General features: G+C 40.5%; 1 long non-coding RNA gene across 1 annotated transcript; it reads left to right on the forward strand.

Moving 5' to 3' along the window:
* Positions 1–11,345: 11,345 nt before the first annotated feature.
* On the forward strand, positions 11,346–12,658 carry LOC142160162 (uncharacterized). The gene is made up of 2 exons (XR_012693078.1): positions 11,346–11,428; positions 12,214–12,658. It is a non-coding gene; the product is annotated as an uncharacterized LOC142160162 (long non-coding RNA).
* Positions 12,659–23,159: the final 10,501 nt, after the last annotated feature.

Below are 23,159 nucleotides of genomic sequence, written 5' to 3' on the forward strand. Positions count from 1 at the left end.
TTTTTATTTACAAATGTTTCACAAAGTTCAGCAATTATTCTTTTCCTAAATACACTGTAAAAGTCTAATTTTTTGGGACATCAACAGCCAACTGCATGACCTGAGAAATTACAAGAGTTTCTGTATCAGAAATGACTTACTGTACAACATATACAATTTTCTACAACTCTGCAGAGTTGATCATCTTTTTACCAGGTTTCCAGTGTCACCAAAAATTGTCTACTAGGACTCTCTATTCATTCCACTCTACCCATTACTACCTGCAGACCCCACAATCAGGGCCGGATTAAGGGAATGGAAGCCCCTGGGCTAAGGGCGCCTCCATTCCCCCGTGAGGCCCCCATTGTGAGCCACCCGCCACCCCCGTCCCCCCGGGAGGCCCCCCCCCCCAAAGCGCTTACCTGTCACTGTAGTCCTCCGTCCCCGGCGCACTGTAAGCTCCTTACTGAGGAGATTTCGCGATAGTTCACTCGCGAGATCTCCTCAGAAAGCAGAGTACTGAGCGCCGGGGACGGAGGACTACAGTGACAGTGCTCAGCAGCATTGATCGGGCTGGGGGCGCCCCCGCCCCCGGACCGATCAATAATGCTGCTGCGGACTTTGAAGGGCCCCCTGGATGCCCGAGGCCCCTGGGCTATAGCCCAGTTAGACCTCGGGTTAATCCGGCCCTGCCCACAATACCCATCTACGCAAGCAGCCTAGACTACCAGCCCACTCCCCATTTACAAGCTTCCATCCTATACCAGGCCTCATTCCTCTGTACCGAGGTGGGGAGGGAGGGGGAATCTTGCGGAAATCGGTCTCAACAAAGGCGGACTCCATGCACAGAGCGTAGTATTGTGTCCACCCGCTGATGTGTCATCCTTTCAGTCAGCCAATAAAATTACATTATCAAGTCCCAACATCAGCCACGGACAATCCGAAGCAATGGCATAATACATCAGGGGGAGACCCAACACTATGCTCCTCTGAAGCATTGCGTCTTCCACTGTGGAGGTTGATTTCACTTTGGGGATGGAAGGAAGTTGCCCGGGGACATAGATGTCCCTCATCACCATTCTGGAGTAAGAGGATGAAAATTACATCTTTTAAATCCTCTTTTTAGAAATTGAAGTTTTCCTTTAGACACAAATATACAACAAAGATTATGATTTTAATTTGTGAGTAAAAAGCTACAGCAACGCAGACATATCTGTCAATGGCCCCGGAGGATTGTCGGGGGGGGGGGGGGGGGGGTTTCTCCCCACCGACCCAAAAAAAAAACAAAAACCCAGAGAGAGCTGCTGCGCATGCGCAGCAGCTCCGTTTCGCCAGCGCTGTCCTAAACAGCAGCCACGGCACTGTCTGAGAAGCGTCTGCGGCATACAGCACCGCCGCGGACGCTTCTTTGACAGCGACGCGGCTGCTGTATAGGACAGTGGCCACTTAGTTAGCGCAGGGGGGGTTTCTAAAAACTCAGAAACCCCCCCTGCGTGCGCCACTGCCCAACCCTCTTGGGACAGTCACAATTTGTGGTCTAAAAAGTTGGAGGGTGGGGGCTAAATTTATATATATATAAAAGTATTGCATTAAGAATCATAGCTGTTATATAGTTTAGGTGGGTAGAATTTTGCCCAAGTCATTTGTTACAATGTTCTCATTGTAATCTGCAGCTAATATCATTGTAACTTTTGTGCCTCAGTTATTGTCTTGTCACTCTTCTCTGTGCTGTAATCAGTATGTGGTGGCATTATTGGCAATTTAGCCAAGTTAAACATGATGGAGGAAGAGAAAATCACCGGGAGAGACTTCACTAATGTGAGATCTTGGTAGTTTAATACATGATCTTATTATGATTTCTGCACTGTTATAATGTTCTAAGTATAATTTACATTATACAAGTTGACAATATTGAAGTGGAAGTTGCTCAATCAATTTTAGGCAGGTGCTTGGAAGGGTGGGGTTATCCTAAACGGAACAAACACAGAGAAAATTCCCCCAGCACACTGCTATAGCCAGCAAAGGAGCTACTTGTACATAAAAATGCAAAACTCTCAGTTGCACATATTTGCAAATGTATGTTAAACCATTATATATAAAAATTGCAAAATTTAAGTTGAAAAACAATGTCACCAAACCACTTTGTCGACCAGACCCATCCACCCAGATAACAGACATCTCTCAGCAAATCCACTAAGTAACCCACCATTACAAGTCAATTGCTATATGAACACAAAACATTTATTTAATACAATTAGATAGCCATATAAAAACACACCACAGGCACTATAATACTTAGGAAAAATTGCATGCAGATAGTGAGCTTCATTTAAGAAGTTATATTCTCATTAACCTATAGTCTTACACCCAGTACATATAACATAAATCAGTTCAACATACATGATATGATACCAAGTTTCTACTGATCTGAATTCTTTGTCTGTTATATAGATATATATGAGTTCATGTGTGTAGGTGGCCTAAGATTATAATCTCTTTTGACATTGAGCCCACATATGATCATGTAAACCCAACAGTGCAAGTTTCAAACAATATGAATGATATGGAGGTGAAGAATATAGTTGATTACCTTGGATAAAACATTACTCCTCACAGCAATCTTGGTAGCTGTAATTCATTAAGATCTTCCATCAATGTGTTAAGAAATCATCATCATCATCATTTATTTATATAGCACCAACATATTCCGTAGTGCTTTACAATTAGAGACAAACACAGTAAACTAATAAACACACTGGGTAAAACAGGTGAGAAGGCCCTGCTCGCAAGCTTACAATCTATGGGACAATGGGAGTTTGACACATAAGGTTAAGTCTACATTTTGCATTTCGGTCCAGCCAGACTGCAAAGGTAAAAGTGACTCATAAGCTAAATGATTCTGTCACACAACAATGTTGGTTAGGGGATAGTTGTCTTATGTAAAATTGTGTAATGGATGGTAATAGGGTAATGTAGTGAGGTTAAGAGGGTGGTTGAGGAATATTATAAGCTTGTCTGAAGAGGTGGGTTTTCAGAGAATGCCTGAAGTTTGTAGACCAGAGGAGAGCCTTATTGCGCGAGGGAGAGAATTCCATAGAGTGGGTGCAGCCCTAAAAAGGTCCTGTAACCGGTAATGGGAAGATGTAATGAGGGTGGATGAGAGATGCAGATTTTGTGCAGAACGGAGTTGCCGAGTTGGGAGATATTTTGTGACAAGAGAGGAGATGTATGTTGGCGCAGCTTTGTTGATGGCCTTGTAGGTTAGTAAAAGTATTTTATACTGGATCCTGTAGCAAATAGTCAACCAGTGTAGAGACATACAGAGTGATTCAGCAGAGGAATAACGATTTGCAAGGAAAATCAATTTTGAGGCTGCGTGCAAAATAGATTGCAGGGGTTTGAGTCTGTTTTGGGGAAGACCAGTAAGGAGGGAATTGCAAAAGTCAATGCGGGAGATGATAAGTGCATGAATTAAGGTTTTTGCAGTGTCTTGTGTGAGATATGTGCGAATTCTGGAAATGTTTTTAGATGTATATAACATAGAGTCAATGTGGGGAACAAAGGATAGGTGTGAGTCAAGGATTACACCTAGGCAGCGAGCTTGTGGGGTGGGATTTATGGTCATGTTATCAACAGAGATAGAAATGTCAGGTATGCTCTTGTTGGTGGGTGGGAATATTATTAACTCCGTTTTAGAAAGATTAAGTTTGAGTTGGCGAGAGGACATCCAAGATGAAATGGCAGAAAAACAGTCAGTTACACGGGGCAACACAGATGTCGAGAGATCAGGAAAAGATAGATAAATTTGAGTATCATCCGCATAGAGATGATACTGAAATCCAAAGGAACTTATTAGATTTCCAAGAGAAGCGGTATAGATAGAGAATAGCAGAGGACCTAGCACTGAGCCTTGTGGTACTCCAACTGATAAAGGAAGTGGAGCAGAGGTGGCTCCAGAGAAATTAACAGTGAAAGAGCGATTAGAGAGGTAGGATGAGAACCAGGATAGAACAGTGTCTTGAAGATCTAGGGATTGCAGCGTTTGTATGAGAAGAGAGTGGTCAACAGTGTCAAATGCAGCGGAGAGATCCAGGAGAATTAGGAGAGAGTAATAGCGTTTAGTTTTAGCTGTGATCAGATCATTGACAACCTTGGTCAGCGCAGTCTCTGGAATGTTGAGTACGAAAGCCAGATGGAAGAGGATCCAGCACGTTGAAATATGGTGATCACTGTACCACGCTGGATCAGTTGCCTAGCAACAGCAGCCAGTGTCCATTCTTTGTCAGGCAACACCGGATTGCACCCTAATGTACCAAGTGTATGGTGATCACCACAGCATACCAGAACTGTTACCAGTGTCCCTTCTCTGTCAGGTGACAGTGGATTGTGCTCTCATGTGTTTAGGAATTTGATGATCACTGCTCCATGCCGATTGTGTAACATGCATCCTTTCCCTGTCAGCGGTAGAGTGTTCCCTGGTGTGTTTAATTATGTGGGGGTCACTATCATGTGTCTGATCTGTTACCAGCGCTTCTAAGCAGTAGTGTATTGTACTAATCTTGTGCATGTGCAGGATGTCTGCCTCTATACTCTAGACTAGCTGCCTAACAACAAAAGTGGCCTCCTTTCCTCCTACACATCCGCCGCCTCATTGATTCAACAGGTTACTATGTAAATAGCAACCAGCGTCCCGTCAACGCTCAGTCTGCCAGCGTCAGTTGTGCAATCACTTGCTGCACTCATGCAGCTATACAACCTGCAATATCTAATTGGTTCTGCTGGCTTTATAAACCCATTCATGTTACCACACCAATACTAGTGATAGATCCTGCATGATCTAGTGTGCCTTGTAACCTTATCTGTTCTGTTCTCAGTGTTTTGCCCAGATTGTTTAAAGGTTTCTCTATCTTCTCCTGCCCCTGACCTTGGCTTGTTAAACAAATCTACACATATATATATATATATATATATATATATATATATATATATATATATATATATATGTATCTCTAACTGCCATGACCCTTGGCTTGTTAAAGGAACTGCTGTCCTTTCCTGCTCCTAGTCTGGGCTTGTCTACTATTCTGTATCACATTTCTCTGCTAGTACCATCTAGGTTGCTCATTACCTTCTATTGTGTTCTGTCCAATCTACTGGGCACTAGTGAGATCAACAACTAATACTACACGAGCTTAAGTCCTGGTGGCAACTGAGTACTGTAAACTTATATAGTTCCTCGGAAATGGGGCTGCTGAAGGAGATCTTGCAAAGTGTTTCTAGTAGTTGAGAATCACATGCCTAATCAGAGCCAGATTTAGACCTCATGGGGCCCTAGGCAAGATACTGGTTTGGGGCCCCCTCCCTGAAAAAATCCATAGCACTATAGTTTTTAGCATAACATATACCCCTATTCAGGGGCTGGCTGGCAGACTTTAGCCCAGGGGGGCAAGCACATAGCACTGGCCCATAAGTAGCGGCCCATTTTTAAAGGTTGGTCTCACCGCCGGCCCTGGGAAGGCCCTCTGGGGACCGCTGGGCCCTAGGCAATTGCCTAGGTTGCCTAGTGGTAAATCCGGCCCTGTGCCTAATTGCCCATAACAGAATCTATACTTCACAACAAGCAGGTAAACGACCATGAAGTCAACATACCAAGTTAGTTGCTAGGATTAACTGTACTTATAACATATTTTACTAACTTCTTATACTAAAAGAAGTGTCTATTCCTGCATTTTTTTCAACATAATTGTTGTGTGATTTGATTGGCTAAGCTGTTATCTCTAAAAGTTACATTGTACTAGTCTTAAGCAATTTAAGATGCTAGAGTACGACCTCTGTTCATTCTTCAATTCAACGTACTATTCTTTCCCTTTATTTAACTATTGCAGATTATTCCTTACTTCTCATACTCTAAATCCCTCACAAAACACACAAACCTGTCACTTGTTTCTTATAAACATTCTGCTGAGTAAATCAAAAGTACAATAAAATATAAACATGAAAACAAAAAGGAGGTTCATCATACATCAATGTCTTTTATGATTCTCCCCATATTACAAGGTCTTCATGCCCTAGAATATGTATTCTGCTATTCTGAACAGCAGGAGAACATCCCTCATATTTCAATAATCGAGGACTTCCAGGAAAACATGAATTATACATGTTTTGACACTAACTCCGCACCTTGGATTTCATGCCTGGAGAACAGACAAACATGACAAATAATTTCACTAGTGAATTATGCATTAGGACCGTATGTTAATTATTTAATCAAAGTGTCAAACCCTGACGAATTGTTTGCAGTCATATCAAATATTCTCTCCATGGCTTGTATGAAAACAGTTCTGAGTAAAGCACCAGGATGAATCACCATTCCCTTAGCACTACAATGAGATTATGTAAATAGTAATCAGTCCATAGGATTCTAGATTAACTTCATAGTAGGATGTGATGTCATTATGTGATGTGACACGGAGACGTATTTATCTCCAGACAGCTATCACTACTCTAGTTGTAACTGCAGATGATGATACAGAATGTGTATCAAGCATAACAAATTCTACTGTGCTACTTTGTACATTCATTAATCCTAATTGTCCATTTTATTTCAATTTTAATTTGGCTTTATAGAGTGCTGTGTAAATGCAATAAGTCTTAATTTTAATATTTAAGGTACGGTGTGTAAAAATGTTTTTTTTTTCCCCCAGTTAGATATTTTGAATGTAGCTACTTTTAGTAGAGAAAGTGATGAACGGACAGAAATTCCAATGAACAGCTGACCACATCTGTGAGTGAAACAGCTATATTAATGTACAGCTACAAGACTCATTTATCTGATATGTTGACACACACCCAGTAATATCTACTGAAAAATTATGTGAAGGAGAAAATGTTTCGTATTGTTTTAAGAAATTTCTTGCTTCTTTGAACAATATATTCTGAATTTATTTATTTTTTATTTTTTTAGTTTCAAGTGCATGTTCCACTATTTAAAGGTGGCTGTATGCGGTTCAAATATATTGAAACTGTATAAATATTCAAATAGTTACTAGTTTCAGATAATGAAGAAAACAAATCAGGTTTAGACGTCACTATAAGCTTGTATTAATTCCATATTCCTTGCTGTCACTGTCTTGGAAGTAATAAAGTCAATGGGAAGGGATGCCTTTGTTGGTACCCATGCATACTGCATTAAAGATGACCAGCTAGGATATTTTATACCTAAAAGATGGCCAATGCCTTTTGAAGTCTGTTTGGGATCTCTCAGATTTTGGTTGGGATGGATGGTAAAGGTAGTCAGACAATGACCTCATCGGATCACGTACATCACAGGGGCAAATGCAGAATTTGTAGAGGGGGGTTTCTACACCACTCCATCTTTGGGCGTGGCCAGCATGCATGGGGGCGTGGCTATAATATTAGACAGTGCTTGGCTGCTCTCCAACTCTTCCTATCCCCATAATATACATGGGCAATGCTGTGTGCACTACTGTTAGGTGCACGCAGCTCTCCCTTTTCAAGCAGAGCTGTGTGAAGCGGGGGCAGGGTCCAGCCACTTCAATTAAACAGTGCTGCCAGGCTTGGAGGGGGGTTTCCATGCACTAGCCCCCCCCCTCGGTTTGCTTATCCATCATCTGATCACACTAATGATAACCTGTCTGATTTGGCCTTCAAGCTTGCAGATATAGCCACATATGTATGATCCTGTACTGTATGTATGGTCAGCTTAAGACTGCATATTGTGCTCATTTATTACTTTTATGTTTATGAATAAAATATCAGCACTTAGAGGTACAAGTAACACTTGTTCTTTACCATTTGCTCCTTACGGGAAATGTACCATGTAACAAATTGCATAACATGGAGAATGGCCATGTGCATTAAAGGGCCACTAAGCCCCAAATATTATACCTTCAGATATGAAAACATACGAAGGTAAAATACATTCAAGTCATTCGAGTTACTGTGACATCACTGCCCATGTATCAATCAACCAATCCACACTCTGCAAGCAAGTCTGTCAAGCTTTCAGTCTATCTGTGTGTGTCCCATTAAAGAATCACCCCCTCTTATCACGGCAACCTGCTACAGGGAAATATAGAGCATGCCAGATTTATTTAGTCTAAGTCTATTTAAAGCAAAAAAGAAAGACATACTCACGCTTGGCACAGCATAGTAACCTAGCGTATTACACCCAGCAATGTCCAGCATATTACACCCAGCACTGTCCAGCATATTACACCCAGCATTGTCCAGCATATTACACCCAGCATTGTCCAGCATATTACACCCAGCATTGTCCAGCATATTACACCCAGCAATGTCCAGCATATTACACCCAGCATTGTCCAGCATATTACACCCAGCATTGTCCAGCATATTACATCCAGCATTGTCCAGCATATTACACCCAGCATTGTCCAGCATATTACACCCAGCAATGTCCAGCATATTACACCCAGCATTGTCCAGCATATTACACCCAGCATTGTCCAGCATATTACACCCAGCAATGTCCAGCATATTACACCCAGCAATGTCCAGCATATTACACCCAGCATTGTCCAGCATATTACACCCAGCATTGTCCAGCATATTACACCCAGCAATGTCCAGCATATTACACCCAGCATTGTCCAGCATATTACACCCAGCAATGTCCAGCATATTACACCCAGCAATGTCCAGCATATTACACCCAGCATTGTCCAGCATATTACACCCAGCATTGTCCAGCATATTACACCCAGCATGTAAAACAGCTCACACGTGCAGTGTTTAAATTTATGAGGATAAAGATGACAGCCGCACACTACTAAGTGACTGTGGAAGTCAGTAGCCGATAAGAATGGTCGCTGACTGCTTGATTATTTTGTAAATACAGGATGCGATGCTTCCTCCCTGCTGGGTCTAAGATGACTCAGATTAGCTCTCATGTCACCTCCAGTTACAGTAAATAGATGATCTGAATAAACAAAAATACATTTGTAGTGTCCCTCAAGTTGTATTTTGACCTACTGGGGATGACACTGTAAGGTATTAACATAACTGATAAAATAGAAGAAACCATTTAAAGAAATAATTGCTTGAAAATAACCATTGAAAAGTGTATTTTTTCACGTTTTGCACCTAATTTAGTTTTTAGAAAACCCTTATTGTGATTATTATCATTAATTTATGAAGCACCAAACATATTATGCAGCGGTGTACAGAGAGTATGAAATCACCACAGCAGTCCCTGTGCCATTGGAGCTTGCAATCCAATTCCCTACCCCATACACACACACACACACACACACACACACACACACACACACACACACACACACACACACACACAATAGGATTCTTTGTTTCAAAAGTCACGCAAACACATAAAATATTAAAAATTAATAAAACAATAGGTCTGGTAAAAATACCACCAATTACCCTGGTGGTTGACAGGTTAATCCTTCATTAAACAGCATTAAACAGCAGTGACATTTCCAATGGAACCCTTAGAGCCACATATGCAGGAAGGGACTGTAATGTATTAATTTGTAGGTGTTATCGGACATTCCTTGTAGATAAGGACTCAGTTGTTTATCTGTGCACAGGATCCCCATCGTCAGACTGCATTAATCTTGTTAAATACAGCGATATTCTCCTGAAACATACAGCTGACATTAGGGATGTGACATAGATTTATGACCTGCATCTGTAATTATGATTGACCGAGCAATTCATTTGTCATGGTTTATAAAGTTCAGATGGAGAGGTCTTTATTTTACTGCTCAGGATGCTTAGGAGAATTCCTACCACAGTGCAATAAGATTGTGTTCATAGGAAGGTGTAGTGCACTAAAATCTGCTCCATCTTTATTATAGGAAGGAAAAATATTCATCTACGTCTGTGTTATTTAATTTAACAACAGAAGTTTGTTCTCTAATGATAAACAGAACAGTAGGGGTCAGAAAATGTCTGAAAGCGGCATATATTATAAGTAAGTATTGTAAAACTCACTCAGAGAGATTAGATCAAATCACTGGATTTACATAAGGTATATTACATGCCAGTGACACTGCAGGTGAAATGTGATTGCGTTGTACAGTAAGGGCGTTGCCAAGCTGGGGCGCACGCACCAGCGACCGATTCAAGCTTTGGCCATCTCTCAGGTACGTGATTTTCTGTTGTATCACCTGCACCAGCTACAGGTCGGGTGTAAGTGCTGATTACTAGAGATGACAGCTGTGTATACAGCTAGAACATGTGTCTGTAATTAGGAGCACTGAAAAACAAGTATTTTATGTACAATAGACATTAATGAGATCCTAATAACTGTATTTTGTAGGGGACAAAGAAAAAAACATTTTTTTTTAATGCTTAGTTATTAATGACTATGGGCCTGATTCATTAAGGTTCTTAAATGAAGAGGATTCTCATTTCAGTCTCCTGGACAAAACCATGTTACAATGGAAGGGGTGCAAATAAGTGTTCTGTTTTACACATAAGTTAACTACTGCCTGTTTTTTCATGTAACACACAAATATCAACTTTAAATTTCAGTGTACAAATAAGCTATCAAATATTTGTGTGTTACATGAAAAAACAGGCAGTATTTAACTTATGTGTAAAACAGAACACTTATTTGCACCCCTTCCATTGTAACATGGTTTTGTCCAGGAGACTGAAATGAGAATCCTCTTCATTTAAGAACCTTAATGAATCAGGCCCTATATTATTAACAGTTTAAGTACTTCAAATATATATGTATAAATTAATTACACTGTATCTGGGATTAATTCTTGAAGGTTGTTTAATCATTAATGTTATTGACTAAAAACATGAATTATTTCCAGGGGATAAAAGGCTCATGGTTTTGTGTTCGGAGCGCTGAGGAGGACAATGTAGAGGTTAAGAGTAAGTATCACTATCCTAAAAACATGGGGTGTCAGCTCTTGTGTGGAAACTGGAATTTGCAGTTCATTTTTTGTTTGCAATTAGTTAGTAGGTGCAGGAGGATTTCAATGTAGGAATGAACTTTATTGACAGATTTTCTGGACCCCATTATTTCAAGAACTTTCATGTGAGCTGCACCCAGGCCCGGCGCTACCATTAGGCAGCGTTAGGCAGCTGCCTAGGGCGCCGGGCTTGCGGGGGCGCCACTGAGGCGGCCATCGGGTCGGGCATTAAGCAGGCATTGATTGGGCATTGTACTCCATACAGGCAGCAGCCGCTGCTCTAAAGTAACATCTAAAGCTGCCGCACAGTTGTGTTAGTTTCAGCCATAATTACAATGTCAGGCTGACATTCACATTTATCGAGAGTCTCAGCAGCACTCCTACAAGCCGATAAGCTCCGCCCCTTCCACCCGATAAGCTCTGCCCCCAGATGAGGCAAAGATAAACTATGGTGGGCTGCAGGATCAGACAGGCGTGGATACTTTTACCTGCTGACACCCACATGGAAGAAGGTAAGTGTCAGGGAGGAGAGAGGGAGGGCTATTAATGTTTTTGGAAAAAGGTCTGGGCTATTAATTTAATAGTAGGGTGATGCTGCTCAAAATAAAATATAGTTCTATGTTATAAAACAAGTTTTGCATTTCTGCAGTATTTAATGCCTTAGTGAGTGTTTCTGATATTTTATTTAAGTACTTACTGTATGCAATTATACATTACATTTCTATTTAATGGTAAAAAACAATGATAAATTAGGTATTATGTTTTTCCACATTGCAGGGTGTTAATCATTTAATGGTGGGTGAGAACTATTAATTTGTGGGTAGGGGCTATTTATTTAGGGGTATTTAATATAAAAGTGTTGGTGCCTATTTAATGTGGGACTATAAATGTACTGGGATGATTTGGGGGCTATCAATTGAATGGGAGCAGGCAGAGTTTGTAGAGAAAAAGGGCTATTTATTAAATGTGAATACTACTTATTAAAAGGTCGGGACTTTTGGGATGGAAGTAGGTCAATTTATTAAATGTGAAAACTATTAATTTAATGTTGGAGCTCATAGGACGGAAATAAGTTGATTATTAAATGGAAATTCTATTAATTTAATGTCAGGGATGTGTGGAGAAATAGGTCTATTTATTAAATCGGAATTATATTAATTTAAGGTCTGGGCTGCTTGCAGGGAGGGAGGCATAATTATTAAACTTGGGTGCTCTTGATTTGGGGGAGGAAGGCCCAGAGGGTTCTCTCATTGCTAAACTTTCCATAATTTATGTACCTATCCTTTTTTCCAAACAGGGCAACAACATCCCAAGATCCAGACAAGCAGCATTTGAGTTTAAGCCACCAGCAGCTGCAGGTAAGGAAAGCTTCAAGAACAGGTAGGAGAAAACAGGACAGTCTGCCAACAGTCCTGAATATGATGGGGCAGTCCTGATTTTGGATTCGCTTATTTTGCTCAGTCAGGACTTTGTCCCCGCTGCAAAGACAATTGGGAGGTATGTCCTGCTACACACTGCTCTGCTAGTGAAGGGTAAACTGCATGCACCTAATAGTAGTGTACGCAGCATTGCCTGTCTATTTGATGAGCATAGGAGGGGGTTGTAGAGCAGCCTAGCGCTGTATAAAATTATAGCAACTCCCTTTACGTGCTGGTCATGCCCACTCTGGTGGCATGGAATGGAAACTCCTCCCTACAAATCCTGTGTTTGTTCCTAAACAATAAATGCAGAATTTATATTCATTTATTTTCAAAAGTCAAGTGTGTGTGTGTGTGAGTGGCTGAGAAGATGCTTTTGGGGCGAGCAGGGGCGGTAGGCTGAAGTTTTGCCTAGGGTGCTGTGACACCTGGCACCGGCCCTGGCTGCACCTTACCCCTCGCACCTTCTAATCAACAGAGCCCGGGGAAGAGAGAGATTAGAGAGACGGGGGCGGCCCTGGGTTACGCAAGCAAGAGCTACATGTGGAGAGTACAACACATGCACATCGGGGGGGAATGGGCGACAAATATAATATATAAGCATTACATGGGGACTGTATAATATATTCTTGCTATATGAATTTACCTAGTTTTCATGATGATGCTAGTAAGTCTGCTGGCAGAAGGCACCATTCAGTACAGATGCCATTAATGCTTTTTTTTATTTTCCATTAATTGTATATCTTCACCCAGGGCCCTCCTGTCAATCTTATCGAGTCACAACCATTTTTCAAAACTCAATAGAGTGGGTGCAACTTACATTGGTAGTATGGTGTGAGAGGAAAAAGAAGGGGAAAGGAGAAAGACAGTGTTTTACTACATCTGGGGCTCCAAAATAAGGAGTATAGCGGACAGTGATGTAGTGATAAGTAATTAAATTACTTATCTTTCTGTGGTTCCTCGGCATGATGTACAGGCCATGTGACAGCATCCTGCACTCTGATTGGTAAATAGTTCCAGACACTCTCTGATTGGTGAACTGCTAGCTCCATCCACCAATCCCAGTGTACAACTGGGTATGTGCAATGAATGCTGAAAATACACTAAGCAGAGATAGTGCTCTTGGAAATGGACTCTGGTCGGTCTGCAGGGGTTAAAGTCACTGCAATGCCCCAACAAAGGGATATCTCCCAGACAGTGGCAGCTGGAGTCAAGATGATATTAGTTGTTACAGCCCATATTGTAGCTAGTGTTAGGTAATCAGCACCAATAATCTGGATCACTTCCCTGAATGAGATATACTGTATAATGCAGAAAGTACTGCCTATGGGTAATGCCCAGGAGATATCAGTAATCGTGGTCAGGTCAGAAGACAAAGGTCTAGAACACACGTCCAGTCTTAATGGTTAATGCAGACAAAGTAGCTTTGGTCAGTACACACAGAGTTAAGGACATAGTTGCTGGGAACGTAACTATTAAGGAGAACTGATCTAAAGATCTGGTACACCAGAATATATCAGGAGAAGTACAGACACCGGTGATCCGGCACACAACAGTCTGTCAGCCCGTCGCTCAGGGGGCAGGGTTGATATATAATGATTGAGATGTGCCCAGTGCTAATGATCATCAGGACAGAGTGTTCTGTACAGGCGCTGGCTGCAGGTGTTGTAAGTACAATGCCGACCACACGTCAGCTCCCGGAACCAGCTCCTCCAGCTCTTCCACACCCCAGTCAGCAAACCATGCACAGGAATGTACCTGACAGGTGTCCAACAACAAGATGTGCATTAATTAGCCCTGATGGGAAACCTCACAGGGCTACCTATTTACGGCGTTGGCATCAAACTGGCTGCGCTGTGTGTCAGTATGACCCGTAACTGTGCGGCCACACACTGCATGGCCTGGCGGCTGAGGAGGAGACGGAGGATGCTGCCCAGCAAATCATTCTAGTGTGCGCTGGGGAAGGTGCGATTGTCCCTCTAGATCTACCCCTGCTCAGAGACAGTATGCCCACGTACAGTCTTTTGCACCACTTGACACTTTATGGCCGTTAGGTGGTACACATACCCACTGGGCCATCTGGCACACATACCCACTGGGCCATCTGGCACACATACCCACTGGGCCATCTGGCACACATACCCACTGGGCCATCTGGCACTCATACCCACTGGGCCATCCGGCACACATACCCACTGGGCCATCCGGCACACATACCCACTGGGCCATCCGGCACACATACCCACTGGGCCATCTGGCATACATACCCACTGGGCCATCTGGCACACATACCCACTGGGCCATCCAGGAGGGTGGTCTTGGAATTGACTGCATTAAGGACACTATATGGTCCGTTAGAAATTGCCTCATATTGAAAAGGGAGAAGATGATGGTTCAGGACGGTCACAGGCTGATCCACAGCCTGCTTGGAGACTATTCTATATTACACAGTCCAGAGGAAGAGGTACAACACACCTCTCCTTCTCTTTATATATCAGTCCTCAACGTCTGTGTATCCCCCCCTTACCCTCTGCTCTACCACACAATCCAAACTTGTCTGAAAATATTGTAGTGCTCAGTAATTTCTGAATAATGCAGTGCATGATGTATAGTGTAGGCCGTTACGTTTCATGCAATATGCCATGAATTATGCTATAACATATACCTAATTTGTATACATATACAGTACACAATGATTGACTGTCTTATGTATGTTCTTTTTATTTCATGCACAAGTATATTTTCATTAAAGAATCTATTATAATAACAATAGTACCAGCTCCAGGAGACCTCTACCTCTACTTGGTTCTTCTACCACTTGCAAAACGTTTACCAACAGCTGAATAATTTTTAAGAACAAAAAGACTGATACACTGATGACATTTATATAATAATAATTTTCTTAAACATTTAAATTCCAATTCTTTTAATCTGACTTTACAGATGCAGCAATATCAAAGTTATTTATTTTTAGATCTTCATTTACAGTCTGATCCAATCAATACAAAATTAACTACTAGTACACACTTTGACGCTAATCTTTATCTACATTCTGTGGACATAAAAACCTGACTGTGCGGTATATCTAAAAGACAATTGACCAGCATCAAACATAACTGCAGTGATGATTAGGAACACACAGAGAAGCTGATTCTGTTATTGATCACTTTTAAGAGAACCTTATTGACCAGAAAGAATTACATTCTATGAGAAGTTAGATTAATTCCATTGACCACATTTCGCTACAGAACAAAATGGAAAAATAATAATCAAAATAAATTAGTTTGGCTTAATTCTAAACACTAATAAAATTAATTTACATTTATTTGATGAACCCTGTTCCCTGTCCAAACTCATAGCTTCTTTTTTAGTACAACTAGGAGCCTGAAGGATAAACTAGCAACAACAGTTAAATAAAACAAATAAAAACATTAATAAACGGTACAGACATGGAGCAAGTAGCCAGTGCAGATATTGTCCAAACCAGTGGTTGAAGTGCAAATTTAGAAGTGGATGTATGTAAACCGTAAGTTAATGGAATGTGGTAGTGTTACAATGAAGGCGGTGGAAGAAGTGGCGGTATGGCACGAATGAGCGCTACTGAGGGTGACGATGTGACGGGGGAGGGGGCTGTCACGCCTGCGCCTGTTGCCATCCTTGTCTCTCCTACTAGCCTATCCTCAAGCGCTCTCCCAAGGTAGACGCATTGTCTTCAGCCAGGGCATACGTCAAGTTGTTGCTGCCATTGTAGTCCACAACACTGTGGAACATCTGAAGAACTATCAATCATTAATAGCAGTCTGAAGATACAAGCCAAGGGAAAAAGATAAATTACCAAGCTGCTTCTTATAGCCTGCATTCTAGTGTACACCCATGTGCCCCATGTTTCCCAGGACTGTCCTACTTTTTACCATTTTAAATCTATAACTAGAGCTTACCTTGTTCCCAATGATACTACTCACACTAATGCACCCTCACAACTGTCCCAATCTCCACTCTGAGCCACACTCGCTCCTCTTGTTCCAGCTGTGTCCTCTTCCACTTAGACAGAATGTAAGCTGTCTAATGAACAGGGCCCCAGAGCTGTCTTAATGCCTGGGCACGCTGGGCAGTTGCCTGGGGCCCCACAAGCATCGGGGCTCCATAGGCTTGGAGAGATTTATTCAGAACCTCCAAACCTTCTTTATTAAAACATTTAGGTGGACGAATCACCTCAGTATCAGCTGTTATCTGTACACGTCATCTTGCTGTTGTGAATACATATCTTCACCTTGACCAAAACAACGTACATGTACTAACTGTACATAAGCAAGACAAGATCAACACACATCATTTTTTGAAGCAATTTTTGAAGCAATTCTCTGCAAAAAAATGTTTGCATTAAACACTTGATTAATAATAAATGATTGATAGTAATTTGGCATTGTGCCATCTCCATCTGTATGATTTACCAACCAAGTACCATTTTTATGTTGCGTTTCTTGTTTTTCAACTTCAAGGTTCATATTATATTGTCCAAATGTTTGTGTACATTAACCTCTGCAGCACAGCATGTTTTTTTAATGTTTAAACACTGATTTTGTTGGAGGTACCAATAAATATAAGGTTGATTTTATTGATAATTTACATTTTTATTCCTGTGAGAGGCTGTGTAGGTAGGGCCTGCTTTGCACGGGGGTCTATAATGCTTTTAAGACGGCCTTGCAGGACCCTCCATACACTTTTTTCATATCTGCATTTATTTTGTCTACTTTGTATGTCCAAGTTTTATGTATGTCCCTGTTTTATGGGTGTTCTGTTTTCCCCACTGTACGGCACTGCGGAGCACTGCGGAGCACTGCGGCGCCTTACAAATCTGAGGATAACTATGATAATAGTAATACACCGGTGAGAAATACATTTTTCATATATTAGACATGCCAAAAAGTGATATAATTGCTCAGGAAATAAAAAGGCAAAAATAATACACATAATGTTGACTCTATAATAAATAACAGAAATGTTGCTCACCTTATTCAGATGAGAAGAAAACGATTCTAAATTGGCAATGAAGCCGTCATTGATATGAAGTTATTCCTCCACGTGAAAGTGCTCAAGAAGATATCTTTTTTTTTTAGGGCCCATTCGTGCCAGATTTGCTGGTGTTTCAAAATCAGTTTTTAAAAACGGCACTTTTATTAAAGACAAAGCCGATCGGGTTTTGTCTTTAGAAAAATTGCCATTTGAAGAAAATGACTTTGATTAAACAAAAGCTGCAGGTTCTGCAAAACAATCAGATTTGTTTCATTGCATATTAAATCACTCAGTTCTCTCAGTAATTAAACTGAATAAAAAATGTATTTTCCAATATCACTATTTTATTTTACAAAGAAAAAAATGTGGAAATGTAATAATTACGAGGAGTCGCTAAGGGCTTATATTCAAGCTACAGTATTTTACACCATTGGCTGAACTGACAACCAGCAGCATCTATTAAAAAACAAAATTACAGAAGATCCTAATATTGGATGCTATGTGGATTCAGCATTTATGCATCAAGGGGGCGTTGGAGCGAGTTCTGCAAATCTCTACAGATGATCAATCAACGAAAAATCTGCAATTTATTGGCGCAGACAGTGAAGGGATATTCGTCGTAACATTTTAACAGTCCATTGAAAAACACCTTCCACTGTGATTAAATAAGGCAGAAAAATTACTCTTATAAATGAAACTATTCACATTAACTTAAAAAGAGTTTAACGAATGGCTGAAATGAAAAGCAGGTGAATAAAAAAACTGCTAAAATACAAAAATTACAGAGAAACAAAGAAAACTTAAATGTTATTCTTATTTACCAGAAAACTTAAATTCTAAGCAATGATTTGGGACTGGTCTAATAGAATCTGCATTTTCATCACTTCCGTAACACTGGGCATCAAGTTAAAGAACATTATCAGATTCCCCCCATTTTTATAGAATGTCTTAAATGGAAATGCTGTAAATTCTTACATTATAGTGCAAAGTCTTTATTTATGTAAACAGCTCCCTTAGTGTTACATGTTGTCATACTTCACAAATAAGTTTTAAATAGTCTATGCAATCTCTTTAGACAGGATCATTCCTTATTTTATTTTTAATTTGTATCATTTATTCAGTCCAAAACTAAACCAAAAAGCACATTAAAGTTTCCATTCCTCCTGTTTTATGCACCATCCACTCTGCATTGAATATAAATGCTGCTCTGAATGCATTGACGGGAGGAAGTCAATACGGACAATAGTCTGTTTCCTGCCATAGATAGATCATTAGTGACATATAATTAGCATTTTGTGTCTGTGCAGCGCTCATATGTAGTGAGTGTGGTACTCTGACCATTTCAGATTATCACCGCCTCCATTATCGAACGCTTGTTACTATTTATAGCTCAGTAATTACACTTACACAGGGAACCATATTTAACGCGGTAAACAAGCACTTAGTGATAAACACGGGGTCCATCAATACACTTCATTTATACAAGTGATTTCTTTCTCGTCTTCATTTTTGGCGTCAAACAAGCATTTTAAAAATATGTTTGTTATAGAAAAATCTTAAACTTTTTAAAGTAAATTATCTTTTATTTGTAAACCAACCATAAAGTGTCTTAAAAGGGATTTCATCTTTTTGAATCTTCTATTCATTCAATAGTCCCCTTTCCCCTTGATTTAGTTAGGGTCCAGCCCAACCCCTCTCTCAACGGTCCCTCTCCCGTAGTACTGGATCAAAAGGGTGCAAGCGGGTACAGTATAGTAGTGGGATCGGCCACCTTACTTCTTGCAGCCGCGGATTGTATGACCCGTTCCACCCTCCCTCTCTTCCCCTATGTGTGTCCGTCACTGGCACGTCACATGGGATGCAAAACGGTGCGGGTGGAAGAAGACAAACATGAGGGAAGGGAGAGAAGAGGGGATATTAATGTAATGCGGGTGGAAACTAATTATTTATTGGTGAAATTATTTATTCGTTGGGTGATGTTGGGGCTATTTAATTTAATAGTGGGGCCAATAAATTTAAGGTGGGGTGATGGGACCTTTAATTTATGCTGAGTGGTTTGATGCTATTAATTGAATGCGGGACTGTGTTTGGGGAGAAGGAGGGCTATTTATTAAATGTGATTATGAACGATTTAATGTTGGGGATGGTTGTGAGAAATAGGTCTATTTATTAAATGAAAATGCTATGAATGTATTGCTGTTTGTGGGGGGCAAGGGGTAATATTCACATTTAATAAATAAACCTAGTCATTTAATATTAGGGCTGGTTGGAGGCAAATAGGTATATTTATGAAATGTGAATATTATTTTAATGTTGGGGCTGGCTGCAGGGAGGGAGAACTAATTATTAAATGTGGGTGCTATTGATTTGATGTCAGGGATGGTTGGGGCTTTCTAAATGTTATGCACTTGTCTTTTATTCCAAAAAGGGCCTCCAACATTCCAGGATCCAGACAAACAGCAACTGATCTAAATACACCAGCAGCCACAGATGGTGAAAGTGACAAGAACAGGTAGGAGAGAGCAGGACAGTCTGCCAAGTATCCTGATTCTGGTGGGGCAGTCCCAAATGTGGGTGACTGTTCTGGGTAGTGAGGATTTGATCCAACTGTAAGGACACTGCAAAGACACCCACTTTACACAGCTCTGCTCATGAAGACAGAGCTGCGCGTGCCTATTAGTAATGCACACAGTATTGCCTGTGTATTTGCCTAAAATGATAACCATATTAGACCATAAGACAGGGGGGGCCCTAAGTGCCCCGGGCCCCCCAGAGCCTTACTCCAACTCTGTTCCAGTCCCTTGGACTTAGAAGCAGGATGTTCTGTTGCACTAGCATTGACCATCACAGCTGTCCATAGAGCCCTGAATTCAGTGTAACTAACACTGATTGGACAGTGTATGTGATAACCCAATTAGGCGCTGCATTATTTACATTTCTGGGCAGGTTCGACTGTGCCCCGGCCAGACCTCTGCTCTTTCTACAAGGTCTAGGACTCAGGTAACAATGGGGCCTCCAGATCAGGTGACCCATGAGGGTTGGGGGGGGGGGGGGGGGGGAGATGGCCAGGAGGGAGTTATCCCCTCTCAAAAAGCAAAAAAGCAGCCACCATACTCTATGTTTCACCCGTCCATGCTCACCTATCTAGCACTTTCAGCACGCTTACTCACACTATGATGAGTACGATCTAAAGCATATAAGGTCCAACTAATCTACTGAGGCTTCTGAGTTGGGAATGGAAGTCTTAATTTATGTGGCTCTGTGTTACCCCCTAATCCAGTACCTTTACTTGCAATAAGGAATAGCGAGAGACTATATTGTGTGATCTCACTTTAATAGTACAGGACTAATTATGCAGCCTGTACTTTACACACAGTTACCATGTATACAGATTAGCTGCCATTGTTTTCGGGTTAATCACCAGGTTTCAATATTTGATTGAGACTACCCCATTCGGATGTATACCCAATACAAGCCATTCATGGTGTGGGAGATATTTTTCGACTATAATTGGGATGACACCAGGGGGTAAATGTATCAAGCTGAGAGTTTTCCGGTGGGTTTGAAAAGTGGAGATGTTGCCTATAGCAACCAATCAGATTCTAGCTGTCATTTTGGTAGAATGTACTAAATAAATGATAGCTAGAATCATATTGGTTTTTCAAACACACTGGAAAACCCTCAGCTTGATACATTTACCCCCAGGACTGGGCTCTCTTACACTTTAAAAGAACTTATAAATGACAGCTGCCATGAAAACTATTCAATTAAAGACAGGTGTTTGGGGGCTTACAATGTGTTCCTAGCAAGTATTTGTGGCTGTTTAAAGGTAATATGTTCTATATTCTATTCTGTTTGGATTGATGAGAGATATTTTGATAATGTTACTCTATGACATAATGCGCTTTCTACATTTCATTCAGGGCCTCTGAATTTCAATAATGAACCATTTCATATTTACATAACGGTAAATTGTAAAGTGGTATAATAGAATGGAGCAATCAGGACTACATTCATATTATTCTTAAAATAAGATGGGGGCACCAGCAATCTTAAAATATTGACATTTAAGTCTTCATCATCAAGAGACTAGAGTACTTAATGCCCCTGCAGAGTAAGCTTGCCCTCCGACATTGATTAGTAAATAGCCTGCGTAGCTTCTTATATAAAAATGTTTTTCCCCGAAATCACATCAGCGCTCAAATATGGAAACACAGTGGCAGAAAATTGCTTGTATTTCAGCTGTCCCTATATTATTAATTATTAAGATGTACTACACAATCCATCAATATAAACCAGGCCCATTCCCTATTAAGTTCTACATCAGAAAACAACCTCCTCTTATTAAATTCAGAGACATGTTTACATAAAGTCTGCCGAGCGGACCTAAATTTACTTCTAACCTGTCCCTTTTCAATAGCAAATCCAAGTTTTTTTTTTTATATCGTTCTTGTTTTCCAAATTGACTTGCTAGATACCCATCGAGACTCCTATGAAATATAACACACAGTGCAATTTCCAATAAAATGACCCCCCCCCATTTTTCCACAAAACAGAGCCAAACACTACAATACCCCAAACAATCTGTTTGTGCCCCAGGATATGACATTTATACAGCTGGCAAAGAATTGTTTAATTTGTAATGGATATGTTCAATTTCGGCTTATGTTTTCATGGTTATTAAGCTTTCATTAGTTTCAGCATCTTTCCCAGCAGTATTGCTAAAAGCGACATTTTTCCACGAAGTTATACCGGATTAGGGGGTGATAGGGGGCAAGATACGTAAACCTGTAAATTACTCTTTTCATTCGTCTCTAATAGATTGAAGATAATGGACTGGAAGTTGACTTCTGAGATTAAAAATAAAAGGTTTTCTGTTACAACCAAGAACTGAATGCATTAGGTCAAAATACATTATAAAAAGTCAAGAATGCACTTGAGAGGAGAGCAAAGTAATATTAGAAGTCGGTTATGTCTTATCTTGCAGCGAGTTATATATAATGTACATTATGTACTAATAACTGAGAGGCGTAAACCCCTTCAGGTTTCTGTGAAGATTTTACTTATATTACTGTTATTTAAAAACATATTTTTGCTGATATATAAATACATGATGGTTTGATGAGTAAGTGTTTTTTTCCCTTCTTTCAGGGTTGAGAAATGGTCGGTCCAATAGAATCTGGTACTATATTATGTACAAGAGGTGGAACGAGACACCTGGGTAAATAGGAGTCAAATTACACACGTATCCAATTTAGGGAGAGCTGCTATGTGTCATTCTGGCGGTTACAAGTGGATCACTGATTAAGATCAATGGGGAAGTCCGTCAAACGCCAAAACTGACTGCGATTTTGGATTTTCTCGTGCAAGTTTAAATCCCTGCAAATCGCAAGAGCCTAACAGCGATTTGGTATTTCAGATTAAAAATCACTACTTAATAGACAATGCGATTTGGTTACTCAAATCGCACCGGTTATCTCTTGCGATTTGCGGCAATTTTAAATCGCTGAAAACAATCGCAGCTTGATACATTTACCCTGATGACTCCAGCTGAATCCTTTGTTTAAACTTATTCATTGTCTTTCATATAGATGCCATAGCTGTGGGAAATGAATGTATTACGTGTTGATGAGGAAATAGTTTCCAACATTGAGGAACAGAAATCCATCTTTTACTTAGATGGGACAATGAGTCAAACCATTACATTAGTCATAACTGGTCCGGGACCATACTCCAAGACTGTTCACAATATAGTAATATAAAATAATTTCAGAATTATTTACTGCCATAATTGACCTTTGTGGAGAAATAT

This window comes from Mixophyes fleayi, chromosome 6, assembly GCF_038048845.1.
Source record: "Mixophyes fleayi isolate aMixFle1 chromosome 6, aMixFle1.hap1, whole genome shotgun sequence".
Classification (NCBI taxonomy): Eukaryota; Metazoa; Chordata; class Amphibia; order Anura; family Limnodynastidae; genus Mixophyes; species Mixophyes fleayi.